This window comes from Astatotilapia calliptera, chromosome 3, assembly GCF_964374335.1.
Source record: "Astatotilapia calliptera chromosome 3, fAstCal68.1, whole genome shotgun sequence".
Classification (NCBI taxonomy): Eukaryota; Metazoa; Chordata; class Actinopteri; order Cichliformes; family Cichlidae; genus Astatotilapia; species Astatotilapia calliptera.
In genome coordinates this window covers 56419792-56437475 of record NC_137424.1, presented here as the reverse complement: position 1 = coordinate 56437475, position 17684 = coordinate 56419792, and the positions used below count along the sequence as shown (strand labels likewise).

The following is a 17684-nucleotide window of genomic DNA, read 5'->3' as shown; positions in this document are numbered from 1 at the left end:
ACTAAATATGAACTGATTGTGGGCTCATATTTGGAATTTGATACTTAGTAAATTTGAACAGAGTAAAACAGGCTGTAACCAGGGTTTAGATTTTTTTCTTTTCATGAGCAATATTAAACCTAAAACAATCTGAGAGAATGCAAATAAACAGCTTGTGAGAATGAAAGCTGGAGGCTGTCCTGACATGACTTGTGCCTACGCAGTGTTCACCTGGAATGAACACAGCATTTAAAAAATGAAGTCTATCAATGTGTTTATTTAGGAGCTTTTTAGCAGTAGAGCTAAAGGTTCAAAGCAATTTTAATGTACTGTCCCTCAGTCTGCTGAATCTGTAGCAGTGCATCATAACAGAGAGCTGATGTAGAGATGAAATATTCTAAAAGTAGTACCTAAAGCTTAAATAATGTTTAATAAGTGAAAACCAGAGTATCTCAACAGTGACTCACATCCCCCCACACAAACATGGACAGACCATACAAACTCCACACAGAATAACCATCTTTGCTCATATAAAACTCTGAGCATTATGATCTCACAGCTATGAGCTCGTTTTGCATGTCTGGGTTTGCCTACATGAGGGGGCGGACTGGCTCCATTTGACTTTAGGGGAAAGCAGGAAGGTGTGTCGTTATTGTGCAATGAGAAACGTTGGAATATGTTTGTTTCTTTCTTTGGAGCCTTGAGAGAGTTGATGCATTTTTTATGATTTTAATGTATATAAATTTGGATTCCTACCTCAGATATTTGGACAATTTTGTTCTTTTTCTGTGACTATGCTCCTTCTGCGTCCGACACAGGACTCTGCAGTAAGTAAATGTCCACAGAGGCCTGCAAGCTTTGATAGTTTTATAAAAGTATATAACAAGTGTTCCATAAGGTTCCTCTGACATTTGTATGCTTTAAATAGGTGAACTGTACTTTAGATTTATAATTGCCTAAAGTATGAGTCTGCATTCCTCTTCAGATCAGAAATACGTTAGATATGTTTCTTCAGAATAATTTGAATCAATGGTTGTTGATCAATAATCGTGACAATTTGTATATCAAGGAACTAATCTCACAGCCCATTGTTCATTTAGTTTCAGTCATTGTGCAAATGTATTGTTGATAAGGTTGGGAAACCTGCAGTCGGCTGAGACTGAAGAAGTCACTTGGATGAGTGACGAAAAATTTTTCCTGCTCAAAACGTTACGTCCAGATGAACAGAATCCAATTTGGGGATTCAGAATCATTTGTCTGCAGCATTTTCAGCTGCATAAAAACATGACGTCGATTACGTCTGTGCAATCATAAAATCCATGTTAGAGATCAAAGAGTTTTTGAAGTGAATCTATCGTGAGTGCAAAAACTACGATATAACAAAATGGTGTTTGAAATCCTTGCATCCGGAGCATTACTTTAAATCCTTGGATTTGGTGTACGAGAAATCTGAAAATAGTATGAAGGGAAAAAAGTTTCATTCAAAATGAAACTCAAACTTAAAAAAGTTGATTTTTGCCATCTCTATTTATTAATGTGTTTCTTCCAAGGACAAACACATTGTCAAAGTCATCTGATAAGAAATCCCATCTGCAGCGTTTAACGTTTCTAAGTCCAGAGACCTGCTTCAGTCAACTTCGTGCTGATATTGATTCTTAGACTCTGATTTCTGTTTGAAATCACATGATTTAAAATGTTTGATACTTCAAAAATCAGAGAAATTGTGCTCTGAATTACAGAAAATATTTTCTTCTTTCCCTGATGGAGACCGCGAGTCCACACTGGGCCTCACATTCACCCCGTAATGAAAACTAAGCAAAGCAGACCGTCACACACTTGTGTACGTGGAAACTAACAAATAGAGCTCTGCTGTCAGTTCATTGCTCTCAAACAATACGTTTTATCTCTGTTCTATAACTTTCTTTTGATTAGCTTCTCCTCATAAAAGACAGTCAGAAAGAGACGCCTGACTCCTGAGATTGTCAGTATGCTTACTGAGTTTCATGAGCTGATTCTGCCTTTTAATATGGTTCCTAATTTATTCTGTGTCTGTTTCCTCCTGCAGGTCAAAGTAACTTCACTATGAGTGAAGAACAGGAGGTCTACCAAGCTGAGGAAAAAAGTAACATCCCAATAACATGACTGCTCCATTTAGACACCAACAGGCCTCCTGACTTCCTGCAAATAGACCTAATGAATGTGAAAAAGAAGACACGGGTTTTCTTCTATAACAGCAAGACTGGCACTGAGGTGTATCCAGATGAGAACTACAGAGGACGACTGCAGTGTGATCCACAGCTCGCCAGGAAAGGACGACTTGAATGTCTCTTAACTGATCTCAGGCTCAACGACACGGGGATGTATCACTGCATCGTTGTCCTTAACGAAGAAGTTATTTCCAAAACCTGTGACCTCAGTGTTACAGGTAAGATGACACCACTGACTCTTTTGCTGGTTTCCATAACAATAACTATGTAGTATCAAATATTTAGACTTGCATACTTAAAGTACTGTACTCAATCTATACATTTGTGTATATTTTCAGTCACCAGAAAAAAAAATCAGCATCAGTATTATCACAACCATGCACTCCTTTACCCTCTCTCTGTCTCACAAACATTGATTTTTCTTCTCTGGTTATGCCATCATGTTAAGTTCATCCTGAACCAGTGGCCATGATATAAAGTATCACAGGCTGTGAATGCTACATTAGCCCGTTTAACTGCTTATTAATACAAATGTCTAATCAGTTGATCACACTGTAGCAGCATTTAGGCATGTAGACATGATCAAGACGACCTGCTGAAGTTAAGACTGAGGATCAGAATGGGGGAGAAAGATAACTTAAGTGAGAGTCATGTCGGGACGTTTGTTACCAGATAGTCTGGTCTGACTATTTAAGAGCGGTTACTAATGAAGTGTGTTAAACTAAAATTCATGCTTGATCTTAGTCTTAATCTCTTAAGTCTTAAGCAACTAACTTTGTTAATTAGTCACTAAGTTTTCTTGAAGAATGATCCCTTCATTCATGCTCGTTCAATTTCTTTGCAGCAACTTTTAACAAACCTGTGGAAGTGACATCAAAACCAGCGAACTCTAAGAGGATCGGCCTCCACGCAGCTCTGGCTTTGTTTGCAGTGGTGATCATAGCGCTGCCACTGCGTTACCTGTCTGTAACATTTTGTAAATAATATTATTTGTATTAATGTGAAGTAGCAGCCCATTACAGATTACTCCTGAGGTCACCTCTGACTGTAATGAGACTAGGGATGGGTATCGTTTAGGTTTTATCCGATACCGGTGCCAAATCAGTACTTTTGAAACGGTGCCGGTGCTCAAACCGGTGCTTAAAGAATGGAGAACACAAAATTGGTCCAAAAACCTCTCATGTTCAGCTGTTTTTTTGGAAAAAGATAACAATGTTAGTCTTTTCTGCAGCTATAGAGGATTTATGGCATCACTCTTGGCTGGAAGCAGTGCTTAAACAATGGAAAAAACACAAACTTTGTCTAAAAACCTCTCATGTTTAACTGTTTTCCACTTTTTCTTTGGTCATTTTAGCCTTTTTGGCCAGGGTGAAGGGAGTATCTGCCATCAAACAAGAAGACAGCCGCATGTAGCTATGATGATGTTTGCTAGTTCACTTTACATGCATTAATGTAATAACGTGGTTAGCCTACTCAACGTAAATTACACACGAACAACATTAAGCTACTCACGCAGAAAAGAACGGCTGCTGCTGCCATCATCATCCTCATCATTTCTGCTACACTGACAGGGCTAGGGGCCAGGACTCTCCTCTTCGGGTTTTTGGGGGATGCTGCTAACTCCGGGTCCGATAACAGGCACCACACCTGCAGTAGATGTGTGAGGTCTCGCAGCAAGCTATCAAATACAGTGCATTTCTCGGCTTTTAAAAAAAACGCTATGCGTCGCCAGGTGTTTCATCGGATTTGAGGTGTTACCTCCTTTGACAGTATCACAGTATCCTTGGACAGTCTCGGTCGTTGCGTCCTTGGGCAAGACACTTCACCCGTTGCCTACTGCTGGTGGTCAGAGGGCCCGGTGGCGCCAGTGTCCGGCATCCTCGCCTCTGTCAGTGCGCCCCAGGGTGGCTGTGGCTACAATGTAGCTTGCCATCACCAGTGTGTGAATGTGTGTGTGAATGGGTGAATGACTGGATATGTAAAGCGCTTTGGGGTCCTTAGGGACTAGTAAAGCGCTATATAAATACAGGCCATTTATCAGCTTAAAGCACTTGTTGCAGGCTGCTGAGTTTGCATCTTTTGCTGTGAAGTACAGCCAGACTTTTGACCGCTTCGCCTTGGGCATTTTTAATCTGTAGCTCTGCTCTAAAAGAATGTACGTACCTGGACCCGCCTACTATCCTCGGAAACGTAAAATGATTGGCTAGAATCTAAAGTGTATCACAGCTCTGGAAAAAAAAGCACCGAAATAAAGCACAGAAATGTGCTTTATGCTACCGTTTATGTCAGAACTGGTACCCATCCCTAAATGAGACTGCTGCCAATGTTTTTCAAATTCCTCAGAGCTGTGCCACAGAGCAGTGCACATTTACACCACACCCACTCTTCTACAATACTATGAAAAAGTCTTGAGCCGCCGATCTCTTTACATTTCGAATCCCAGGAGTCAGATGTTCTTGTAAGTCTTGAAAGTCCAGTTCTTATGCCTGACCAATTTTTTCAGAAGTCTTTCCAGACAAAAGGTTAAACTCCAAGTAATGCATAAAAAACAAAGTTTGCCTTTTTGACAATCTTTTAATTATTACTACCTTCTTTAAAAAAAAAAAAAAAAAAAAATGTTAATTCACTTCAACAAATGGAGAACAACAACAGAAGGATATGCTAACTCCAGCTATAAAGCTTTAAAAATTTTTCATCCAGCACTTTGTTATCAGACTTTGATATTGTCATATTTAGCACATGTGTGGCTAATTAACTCATTAACTAATTAGCCCTCATGTGTGTCTGTTTCTGCTCCTGTTTACAAACCATATGAAGCACTTTAGACTTTATGAAGGTTTATGTGTGTGTCTATTTCAAAGGTCAACATGGCCAAAAGACTTTGCTGTTGACACTTTGCACACAAATTGGTGTGTTGAAGAACACCAATCAATGAGTCGACCAATCAGTGTTTACCCATAGTTGACCTTAAGAAGCTGCTTTTTAAACATTTTTTTTTTATTTGAGATACCCAGAATACAAGATCAGTAAAGTTGATTTAATGTTTAAAATTTTAAATCTCTTCATTAGATATGGGGCAGTGTCATATGATGTTTAAGAGTGGGCACTTTAAAGTTATCTCTGACTAGGATTTTAGATTTTGTTAAGCAAAACAACAAAAAGAAAGTCTGGCTTTGTTGAACCTGGTCCACAGAATGATATCTCTCAGGACTTAATTTCAGTTTTACATCTCTTTGCTGTTTCACTGTGAGGCCTTGAAAATTTAAGGTCCAGAGTTTACGGGGGTTAACTCAGACGTACCTCAGTTTCAGCCATTTGGGTTTCTCTTTTTGAGTGACCTCAGTCTCATTGACAAAGAAGTTGATGTGGAGTGGAGATGGTGTGTGGCTGCAAAGTGGACAGACTCTGAGAGCAGTATTAGTATAGTATTAATATTTTAATTTTATGTTAGGTATGTTAATAAATAAAAAAAAGGACATTGGTGCTTTTTTCTGCATAGAAATGTCCACAATAAGTCTTTAATTAGAACAAAAATGTAATTTAAAACAGTTTTGTACAATAAATATTTCTTTTAAATTTGGTAACAAAGAAGGAATTTATTAATGTTGAAGAATGTTAAGCATACAGCTTCATGCTAATTTTGTATATTCATGTTTCTGCTACATTCAATAAACATTTAAACACATTAAGTTTTTTGTTTTTTTAAACAAATGCTTATGTTAAGTGACGGCTGTGTGCAAACAGGAATAGGACCCAAGGTGCAGACTCCAGATACAAACTTAAACAGAAACAGCTTTAATATTATTAATTATTAATATTAATATCAACTGGAAAAAACTGGAAAAACTGGAAAAAAGTCAAAATAAACTAACACCGGCAGACTGACAAAACACACAGCAAAATAAACGGTAGATCGCGATACGGACACAGAGAAACACAGGGCTTAAATACACAGAGGGAGCAATCAGGGAATGAGTAACAGGAGGGAAACACAGCTGGGGCAAATCAGAACTGACGAGACAAAAGAAGCGTAAACTGAACACACTGAGATAAGACAGAGACCCAGGCATCCTAACAGCTTAACATAGTGTATTAGATGTTTTTCATGAATATTTTTATTTTCATATCATCTAAGAGATAAGTGTGTGTGTGTGTGTGTGTGTGTGTGTATCTTATGTAGATGACAGCTGAGCTCTTTTATCCTGTTATCCCATCTGCCTGAATTCATTCTCTTGGTGGCGCTGTCACTTGGTGTTCGATTGCTCTGTGGTAGAGTATCACTTCCTGTTCCTGCTCAAACAGAGTGGTGTTTCTGAGTAGCTTATCTGCAGTGGCGGTCCTAGCCTGTTTGGCACCCTGGGCGAACACTGCCTCCCCGAGTCCTAAAGTGTATATTTATTTTCTTACTCTTCTTATATTTATTGTTTGTTTACTTGCACTGCTGTAACTGCAGCCTTGTGTCTCATCTCTCTATATACTGGACTGTATGTAGCGGAGATGACAATAAAGTTTACTTTGACTTCAGCAGCGAGCAGGCGCATCGAGGGCTCTCGCGCATATAGAATTTCGAAAAAACATCTGTGCAAATTATAAGTCTGCATCATTTTTTGGTTATTAGATGCCGCTCCAGCCAGCCAGAGAATCCCCTGCCGCCCCGCCCTCTCCTCCCTGTGCCGCAAGCAGCAGGCGCACCTCACTAACGGAGGGCGCCCTTACTCCCAGCAAATGGGCAATAGAAAACCAATCGGTCCCTATCCCATCCTACTATGCATGACGTCGGGGCAACATGAGATCGAGCTATTTTTTTTTTTTAGCTGATGCCCGTGATGCCGCCCCCAACACGATGCCGCCCCAGGCAACCGCCCGTGTCGCCCGTATCAAAAACTGCTACTGCTTATCTGCTTAGCAATTTAATTAAAAACTTTTAAATACATTCTTTTTTCATAGTATAATCTTCACGTGCTTCTTCCGAAGCACACTTTCTGTGTACTCACTACCTAATTTATAGCCAAAGTATTCACTCACTGTCTGTACTGTTTCTCTAGTTTAGCTTAGCTCGTAGCCGACTCGTTAGCACCATGGCTACTTCACCTGTCCCTCCTGCACTTTCTTGCTCATTGTGTCAGATGTTTAGTTACTCCTCGGCCTCCTTTAGCAGTAATGATATCTGTAACAAATGTAGCATATTTGCAGCTCTGGATTGCTGAATTGGAGACTCGGCTTCGCACCCTTCATTCACCCGTAGCTAGCCAGGACCCTGTAGCTGGTGCAGCCGAAGATACCGTAGGCCCCTCTAGCTGTTCCCCGGCAGACCCCAAGCAGCTGGGGAAAGAGGGCGGCTGGGTGACGGTGAGGAGGAAGCATAGTCTTAAACAGAATCCCAAGGTACACCACCAACCTGTTTATGTGTGTAACCGTTTTTTTTTTCCCACTCGGTGACACACCTGCCGGGGGTCGAACTCTGGTAATTGGTGATTCTGTTCTCAGACATGTGAAGCTAGAGACACCGGCAACCATAGTCAATTGTCTTCCAGGGGCCAGATATACTGTATTATATATCTTTGTTAGGGCAGCAATCTTGATTAGTGGAGCTTTAGAGATAGCTGACAAGATAATGCATTTTTAAAGCTACAGCTTTGAGCAGAAGAACACCCACAGAGCATGCAGAGCAGGCGACAATGAAGGAAATTTAAAACTGCTGGCTAAGGGTAAACGTAAATTCAGTAAAATCATAATTCACGTCGGCAGTAATGACACCCGGTTACGCCAATCGGAGGTCACTAAAATCAATATTGAATTGTGTGCAACTTTGCCAAAACAATGTCGGACTCTGTAGTTTTCTCTGGTCCCCTCCCCAATCAGACCAGGAGTGACATGTTTAGCCGCATGTTCTTCTTAAATTGCTGGCTGTCTGAGTGGTGTCCCAGAAACGATGTGGGCTTCAAAGATAATTGGCAAACCTTCTGGAGGAAACCTGGTCTTGTTAGGAGAGACGGCATCCATCCCACTTTGGATGGAGCAGCTCTCATTTCTAGAAATATGGACAAATTTATTAAACCCCCCAAAATACGACTATCCAGAGTTGGGACCAGGAAGCAGAGCTGCAGCTTCTCTCCTCCTGCTACCCCCCCAAAAACCCATCTCCATAGAGACTGTGTCAGCTCCCAAACAGACAAAAAACAAACTAAAAACCAGCAACAAACAACTTAAACATAAACAGTCACAAAGAAAGAACAATACAGTATCCATAACTGAACCAAAGAGTAAAACAGTGAAATGTGGATTATTAAATATTAGGTCTCTCTCCTCCAAGTCTCTGTTAGTACATGACTTAATAATTGATCAACAAATCGATTTACTCTGCCTTACAGAAACCTGGTTGCAGCAGGATGATTATGTTAGTTTAAATGAATCAACACCCCCGAGTCATTCTAACTACCAGAAATCTCGAAGCACAGGCCGAGGGGGCGGTGTGGCAGCAATTTTTCACACCAGCCTATTAATTAACCAAGACAGACTTTTGATTCATTTGAAAGCCTGATGCTTCGCCTCGTCCACCCCAGCTGTAAAACTCAGAAACCAGCCTTACTTGTTATCATATATCGTCCACCTTGGCCTTACACAGAGTTTCTCTCTGATTTCTAAGACTTTTTATCTGATTTAGTGCTCAGCTCAGATAAAATAATTATTGTGGGTGATTTTAGAATCCATGTAGATGCTAAAAATGACAGCCTCAACATGGCATTTAATCTGTTATGGGACACAATTGGCTTCTTCTCAAAATGTAAAGAACCCACCCACCACTTTAATCACACTCTAGATCTTGTTTTAACATATGGCATAGAAACTAAACAATTAACAGTGTTTCCTGAAAACCCTCTCCTGTCTGATCATTTCCTGATAACATTTACATTTACAATAATTGATTACACAGCAACAGCTGGGATAGGCTCCAGCGCCCCCCGCGACCCTGAAAAGGAGAAGCGGAAGCGAATGGATGGATGGATGGATGGGATTACACAGCAGTGGAGAGTAGACTTTATCTCAGTAGATATCTTTCTGAAAGTGCTGTAACTACGTTTAAGAATATAATCCACCCACTGTTATCATCTTCAATGCCCTGTACCAACACAGAGCAGAGCAGCTATCTGAACGCTACCCCAACAGAGGTCGATTATCTTGTTAATAATTTCACCTCCTCACTACGTACGACTCTGATACTGTAGCTCCTGTGAAAACTAAGGTCTCTAATCAGAAGTACCTGACTCCGTGGTATAATTCTCAAACGGGTACCCTAAAGCAGATGACTCGTAATCTGGAGAGGAAATGGCGTGTCACAAATTTAGAGGATCATCATTTAGCCTGGAGAAATAGTTTGCTGCTTTATAAGAAAGCCCTCCGCAAAGCCAGAACATCTTACTATTCATCACTGATTGAAGAAAATAAGAACAACTCCAGGTTTCTCCTCAGCACTGTAGCCAGGCTGACAAAAAGTTTTGAGCCAACCATCCCTTTAACGTTAACTAGTAATGACTTCATGAACTTCTTCACAAATAAAATTCTTATCATTAGAGAAAAAATTACCAATAATCATCCCACAGATGTAATATCATCTACAGCTACTCTTAGTACCACTGATGTTAAGTTAGACTCTTTTTCTCCAATTGATCTTTCTGAGTTAACTTCAATAATTACTTCCTCCAAACCATCAACGTGTCTTTTAGACCCCATTCCTACCAAACTGCTCAAAGAAGTCCTGCCATTAATTAATTCTTCGATCTTAAATATGATCAAGCCAGATAACACACACCAATTACCGTAATTGTCGGGCTATAAGCCGCTACTTTTTGTACAAGATTTGAACCCTGCGGATTTTAGTCAGGTGCGGCTTTTCTATGGATTGTCCATAACTTTTTGTCATATCGTAAGACGATTTGTTTTGTTTGTTCCGCTGTTGTACGGCACTACGTTGCCTGGCGGAAGGGCATGTGATCAGACACACAGTATCGGGGTTCAAGAGTGGTATGTTGGTCACATGTCCATCCGCCAGGCAACATAGTGCCGTACAAGTAGCGCGAAAAAAAAACTTCAAAGTAGCGCTACGCGTTCAGCAGGAGGCGTGGATGACAAGCGGCGATAAACTTGCGAAAAGCAAGTTATGCCCAACTCCACCGGTGGAATCTGACAGCGTGGAAAAGTGATCACCAATGGATTTCGAGGGCTGGACTGCTGCTACATCTCACCCAAGGTATGTTACAACTGTCATGTATTTAATATATATTCTTAGTGCTTATTTGCTGATTATATTGTTTTATTTATGCCTTCATAAATCAGACGAGACGAGAACTATGTTGAGGGTGACAAGTTGCCCTGGCAACAGACTTTAGAAAGAAGAAGTGCAAAGCTGCACCGGAAAATGTAAAATAAAAGATCATTTTTTGAGTTAGACCACTTCCAGCTTATGTCTTTCTTCGTCGCCAAAGGAATGCAAAGAACTGAATTTAATAATTGGTGCCAGTAACCCAGATTCTTTTGCGGCTGAGAGGACTAATTCAGACCTTAAGGTACGATCTGATATGAGGCAGACAACAGACCGGTCTAAAAGATTTAAAGGTAAGCACAAACCTGTTCAAAGTAAAAGCGAAATTGTGCATATTGAATGAATTCTAAATTATTTGTTCGCCAAGTTGAGGATTGTCACCGTCAAATTGGCTCAGTACCGGTGAAATTAAACTAAATGATAAAATCTGTTAAGTAGATTTCAGGTGTCATGTCCATGATAATTTTGGGTAATTTGGGATAAATAAAAGTAAAGTTTGGGGAGATTTGACAAAAGCTTATTGTTGTTAATACTGGGGTGGATTTTTAAGTGTTGTGAAGTATGTTTGAAGTTGGTGTGTTATGTGTGTGTGTGTGTTATGTCAGCCAAGAAAAGAGATTAGATTAGGGCATTTGGTTAAGGGATTTTATTCCCACATTGATTAGCAGAGTTGGACTCGGGCATCAGATAATAGAGTGGAGGTTAGAGTCCACAGTGAAGCTTTTAAATTATTTAAATTATTTAGGATGGGGAGGGCGTTCCCTAGGTGTGGAAAATGTTCTGAGTGTTATTGCTCCATCTTGCTGCCAACGCACGGCAATTTCCTCTGGCGAGAGGGTTAATTCGGGTGATACCCGTGACAGGTAGGGACAGTCGTTAATAATCAGTGGTCAAGCACCACTTTTCTTGCACCATTTGACCGACAGGGTGGGGCCCCGGGCGTGACCATTCCAAACGTGGTTCACAGGTAAGCTTTACGTAAAGCTTCAGGTGCCAGCAGGATGTTGGGCGTTCATGAGGTGGAGCTGCGGGAAGCGCTTATAAAATAAGATAGGACTTAGTAATCGGATCGCTGTCCCGGACAGATAACGGTTATAGTTGACCAGCAGGGTGGGCGAACCTGGGCTTAGATGCTTTTAAATTAGTCGAAAAGTTTGGTGTACCGGTACTAAGGTTTTGAAGATGAAGTGAAGATGTGATATGGTAATGGAAATAATTTATCTTGGCAGTCAGTGGCAGTCTTTTGTTATATATATAAATGTGTGAATATATAAATGAAGTGTAAAATTGTTATTTGGATGAATGATTAAAGGTGCACATTGTTTTGAGAGAACAGGGTGTGTGTGTGTGTGTGTGTGTGTGTGTGTGTGTGTGTGTGAGAGACAATTATCTTTTAAGGAAGTTCGGGGAAGTGTACAAAATGCTGATGAAAGTATTGTGTGAATGATGCTACAAAACTGAGCTGAAAGAATGGTGATCTGTGTGGAAAACTTAATTGTGCCGAAAGAGCTCTGCTAAGCACGCTGAAGATTTTGATGTGAATGCTTGCAGATGCAAAGAGCTTAGTATATTTAAGTGTGTGTGCGCGTGTACTGAGGGTGCATTCTTTTTATATCAACATTTAGCAGAGTTACAGAGGGTTTATAGACTGTAAATACGAAATAAGAGTTTGCTTAGGTTGTAAAAACATGAGAATTCAGTGAAATAAAAAGTGTGTGTGTGTATGCAAATTGCCGTGTGTGTGTGTGCCTGGCAGGAAGTGAAGCAGGAAGTGAACCAGCAAGTCTGAATATAGCTTGTGAGCTTGTGACGCTGCGACATGAAAACAGATGAATTAGAGATTGAATGTATTAAGACATAGTAATGAAAATGCATATTAATTAAATGTTTCAGTGTGTCAATACAGGTGGGCTCTTCTCAACTTGAAAACATGAGTACAGCGGCAAAATGATAGATTAAAAGAATTGGGGTGAAAACAGGCCAGGCTTTGGCTTAAAATTTGACAGCTTCACCTCTCATTCTGTCCTTATCCTGAGAAGAAGCTTAAAGGACAGTTAATCTCCTGATGAAGACAGAAGACAAACAGAGCAACACCATGCACATGAAGAGTTAACAGCAGGCAAAAAGACAGTGCAACTGAACTATAACACTGAAGACTCCAGCAACAGCATGTAAGAAAACACTTTACGGAACATGCACTGTGAATTACAAGCTGGGAAGTTGAGCAGTGAGATGTCTGTGTGAAAGCACTGGACAGCACTGGACACTGAGTTTCATATTTGCCATGCTGGGAGTGAACCTACAACAAAAGACTGAAACGATCAAGAGAGAAGCAATGTAGAGAAGAAACAGGGACAAGGATGATTGAAAGGTGAATCTGGATGTAGTACAGTAAATGGTAAATGGTAAATGGCCTGTATTTATATAGCGCTTTAACTAGTCCCTAAGGACCCCAAAGCGCTTTACATATCCAGTCATTCACCCATTCACACACACACATTCACACACAGTGAAAGCATTAGAGGTGGGAATCACCATACAACTCACAATACGATATTATCACAATACTTAATGCACGATACGATATTATTTCAATTTTTTAAAATATTTTGCGATATTCAAATTCTGTACATAAAGGTAAACTTAATCAATATTCATTTTATCTAATATCAAAGTCTCACACTCAGTCTTTCTCTCATTTCAGTCAGTTTTATTGTTGACAAACTGAACGGTTTGTATTACAGTCTAGTCCAACTTAACTGAATGCAACCATCTGGTACAATTATAGCTATTCTGAACTATGCAATTCATGAAAACTATGCAGCCCATTCAGCAACTGAAGAATTTGAAAGTAAATTAAAACAAAATATAATTTTACATTAAATAAAAAAGTTTTAAACTTAATTAAAATAAAACATGTCTTAAATTAAAATAAGTAAACTGTCATGTTTATTGCTGCCAAAAAAAAAAAAGTTAAACACATTTGGACAGTAAGGAATGTCAGGATTCTTGCTCAGAAAAAGGAGCTGATCAACATGCTCTGAAGTCAGAGCAGTCCATGAAAAAATTGTTTGTAACAAAATATCGATTTCTGCTGTCCCTGTATCGATACATTATTAGCAAACAAAATATCACGATACTACACAGTATCGTTTTTTTCCCCCACCCCTAGAAAGCGTATGGGGAAATTGGATTGAAGATTGAGACTGAACTCATGGAGGTTTAGAAATGTCCAGAACATCACAACAGAGAGGTAAAAAAAAAAAAAGAGAGATAAAGAAATAACTAAACTAACAATTACATGAATGAATAGAAAAGACACATATACAAATTGTCACATGTGAAATTATTTTTGGAGAGAATCAGAAGTGAGACAGTTTGAATCCAGAACTCAGTGCAAAGATGCATGAATTAAACCTGATTATAAAAACATTTGCAATTAAGATCAGCTTACACTCAATATTAATATGAATAACAAATACATACCAGCAGTGAAGACATGCTTACATTCATGAATGTGAATACATGACATAAATGTTAGATTTAACATACTTAAAAGCTTGAAGTTGAGGAATAACTCAGGGAGTTGCATGACAATAGAGTGACTTTGGTGAAAAGGAAAAAGATAAACCAGTGATTAAAAGCTTAAAGTAGTTTTAAAATAGTGAATTAGAAGTGCTTTTGTGCCGATTGACCAAGACAAGTGATTATTCTAAAAAAAAAAAAATTTTAATAATGTGGTAATGTTTTAAGTATGCATTTCTCTTGTCAAGGCAACTTCTTCTGAGAGGAGAGAGTATGCAAATTAGCTGAATGTGTGGCGACAAAAAAAAAAAGAAGAACTGAAGCTTCCTGTCTCTGTGAAAGAGACATGGCTGTGAATGAAAATTTAGAATTTAGTGATGATAGATTGGAAGACGTGCCAGGCCGGTGTCCCTCTGCAGATCTTGCACTCCTTTGTTTGTTACAGTCAGCTTTATAGAAGTCACCCCATCATAAAACCCCCATGGTGTGTTGCAAACTGTGTGTTTGTGTGTGTATGCACGAGCACGTGAGTGCCTGTGTGTGCGCGTACCCGTATGTCTATGTGAGTGCACGTGACTGAGTGTGCATGTAGGTGTGGGTGCGTCGTAACAGTCAAAGCAGTGTGTGTGTGTCTCTGTGTATGTGACTTCCTGCCGGTCATAAAAGTAATCTCCTCACTCAATCTACACCAAATTCTTCTACACAACATAGAAAACAGAGTTAACATATTACACACACTGAGGCCGCCACTCTGCATCCACTGGGCCATTGGCCTCTTGTTGTCTTACATTTACAGATAAGGTGGAGAGTCTCCTGCAAACCTACTTCTAAATTTATAGCAATTAATTTGTTTTTATTAAAGGTACAAGCATCAGCATCAGCAACCCCAACTGTAGCTTCCTGTCTCCTTTTATGACAGCAGACCTCCAGTGTCAATAAATTCCTTTCCCTCTAAACAATTGCACACTCTCAGGCCTACAGCTAAGCCAAAATGAAACACACAGACAAATCCTTCCCTATTCCTCTGATCTAAACAAATTTAACACATCATATTATAATAATTATTTTCTTGTACTCACAAGAGACAGAATGATCGCGGCAGTTCGTTTTTCCACAGACAAACTCATAGTTTGAATTCTGTTCAAATGTTCCAGTATTATGACAATGATCGTGATAACCATTTTCTCGGTAAAGAGCTATTTATTTTTTCCAACAGCGGTTTTATTTTGCCTTCTTATTTTAATCTTATTACAGACGCAATAAAATAAAAACCTTTAAGATTATCCGACTAGTAACGGATTGCATTTATATAGTGCTGGGTTGAGGCAAGCTACATCCTTGTATGTGTTACAAAAAATAATATCCCTTAGTGAAAAGAGCACCTCACACATATTCAGAAATTCGCCCCGAGTAATTTTATTAAAACACCCTCGGATGAGGTAATTTTGGTTTTGTGTGTTTTTACAATAGCGGATTTATTTTGCTTTCTTACGTTAATCTTATCACAGACGCAATAAAAACCTTTAAGATTATCCGACTAGTAACGGATTGCATTTATATAGTGCTGGGTGGAGGCAAGCTACACCAGCGCTTGTAATGAAAATAAGTTTGTATCTGCTTGTAACCTACTGGCTGGTCACCTTGTATGTGTAAAAATAACCCTTAGTGAAAAAAGTGCTGCGCCCGTATTCAGAAATCAGGCCTAAATAATTTTATTAAAACACCCTCGGAAGAGGTATTGTGTGGGAAAGAGTTTTCTTCTTTTAGGGTCTGTTACACCCTAGCCTAAGCAACTGGCGTGCAACGCAGGAAAATAAAAATAAGGAAAAAACACACGACAAAAAAACCCACTAAGGCTCTCCACCAAATTCCCAAAACGGAAGTGTCTCAAAACGAAAGTATTGACAAAACCCATTTACAACTATTTACAACAGACTATTTATTTACAACAAAACACCAAACTATTTACAACACGGGGGAGATCGCGACCATGACACACTGAAACACAGGGTTTAAATACATAGAGGGAGCAATCAGGAAAATGGACAACAGGAGGGAAACACAGCTGGGGCAAATTAGAACTGACGAGACAGGGAAACGTAAACTGAAAACACTAAGATAACACAGACTTTCAAAGTAAAACAGGAAACACATAACAGTCACGCCAAAAACAACACACCGACAACACCGAAACGTAACAGTTCCCCCCACCCAAAAAACAAACATTTAACACCAAGTGAAAAGTTTGATCCAGACAGACGAAGCCGATGAAGGCTGGAGCGGTCCCACTGACCCTCCAGCAGACGACGAAGGCTGGAGCGGTCCCACGGACCCTCCAGCGAAGGCGGATGAAGGCTGGAGCGGTCCCACGGACCCTCCAGCGAAGGCGGATGAAGGCTGGAGCGGTCCCACGGACCCTCCAGCGACGACAAAGGCTGGGGCGGTCCCACGGACCCTCCCCTCAGCGAAGGCAGACGAAGCTGATGAAGGCTGGAGCGGTCCCACTGACCCTCCAGCAGACGACGAAGGCTGGAGCGGTCCCTCGGACCCTCCAGCGAAGGCGGATGAAGGCTGGATCATCAACAGGGGAGCATTAGCAGAAACGCTCAATAGACAGAAAAACAGAAACCCTAAAAGAAAACGGCCTCATTTTACGCACATCAAGAAGGAGTCAACAACCCCTCTAATCGTTATTCGGGTTTTCGTGGATGTACATTGTCTCATCCTGGACTGTGGTGCTGACACTCACCAGTCCTTGGCCTCCTTCCTTCTGCTTAGCGTACAGCCTCAGGGTGCTGGACTTGGGTTGAAACCCTCCATGCATGGTCAGGAGCTTTCTTGTCTTGATGTCAGTGGCTTCTATCTCCTGCTTTGGCCAGCTTACTATCCCAGCCCGGTACCTGATCACGGGCAGGGCGTATGTGTTGATAGCCTGGATCTGGTTCTTGACTCCTCAGGACTTGCCTGACCCTCTGCAGGTAATTGGTGGTTGCTGCTTGCCTAGCAGTGTCTTCATTGTTTCCATTTGCCTGTGGGATGCCCAGGTACTTGTAGCTGTCCTCTTTGTCTGCAATGTTGCCTTCTGGTAGTTCAATCCCCTCAGTTCTAGGCATTCCAGGATCCATATGTGGGGCATTGAGTCATAGGCCTTCTTGTAATCAATCCAGACAGTGCACAGGCTGGTCAGTCTTGTCAGTATTTTATTTTTTAAAAAGGACTTGCTGGTTTGAAAGTCAGTATATTACAAATCCAATCATAAGAAATCCACTCTGGAAAAATAAGTAAATACATACACAAATAAATGTAATTCTGGACTAACTGTCATGTGACTTCTAAATTTGCTATCACTGTCTTGGGTTTTCTCAGCACTTTCCTCACCAGATTTTTTTCTTCTTTAAAAAGTTAGAAATACTTGAAGTATATACATTTTTGTCAATTTGTCTCTTTCATTTAAATTGACCAAAACAGTATTACCTATCACAGAAAAGATTCTTGTGGTGACAAAGTCCTTGTGATGTGCACTGGTTTGACCCTCAATGTCAACATTAAAGTTTACAGAAACTGCCGGATTTCTGGTAAATTACTGCTTTGGGGGAGTATTTTGTGTGGGTGGAAGGTGAAAGAGGAGGGAGAGAAAGTGAAGTTTGCCCTTT

General features: G+C 40.3%; 1 long non-coding RNA gene across 1 annotated transcript; it reads left to right on the top strand.

Moving 5' to 3' along the window:
- Positions 1-642: 642 nt before the first annotated feature.
- On the top strand, positions 643-5871 carry LOC145425521 (uncharacterized). The gene is made up of 3 exons (XR_013906236.1): positions 643-806; positions 2045-2404; positions 3031-5871. It is a non-coding gene; the product is annotated as an uncharacterized LOC145425521 (long non-coding RNA).
- Positions 5872-17684: the final 11813 nt, after the last annotated feature.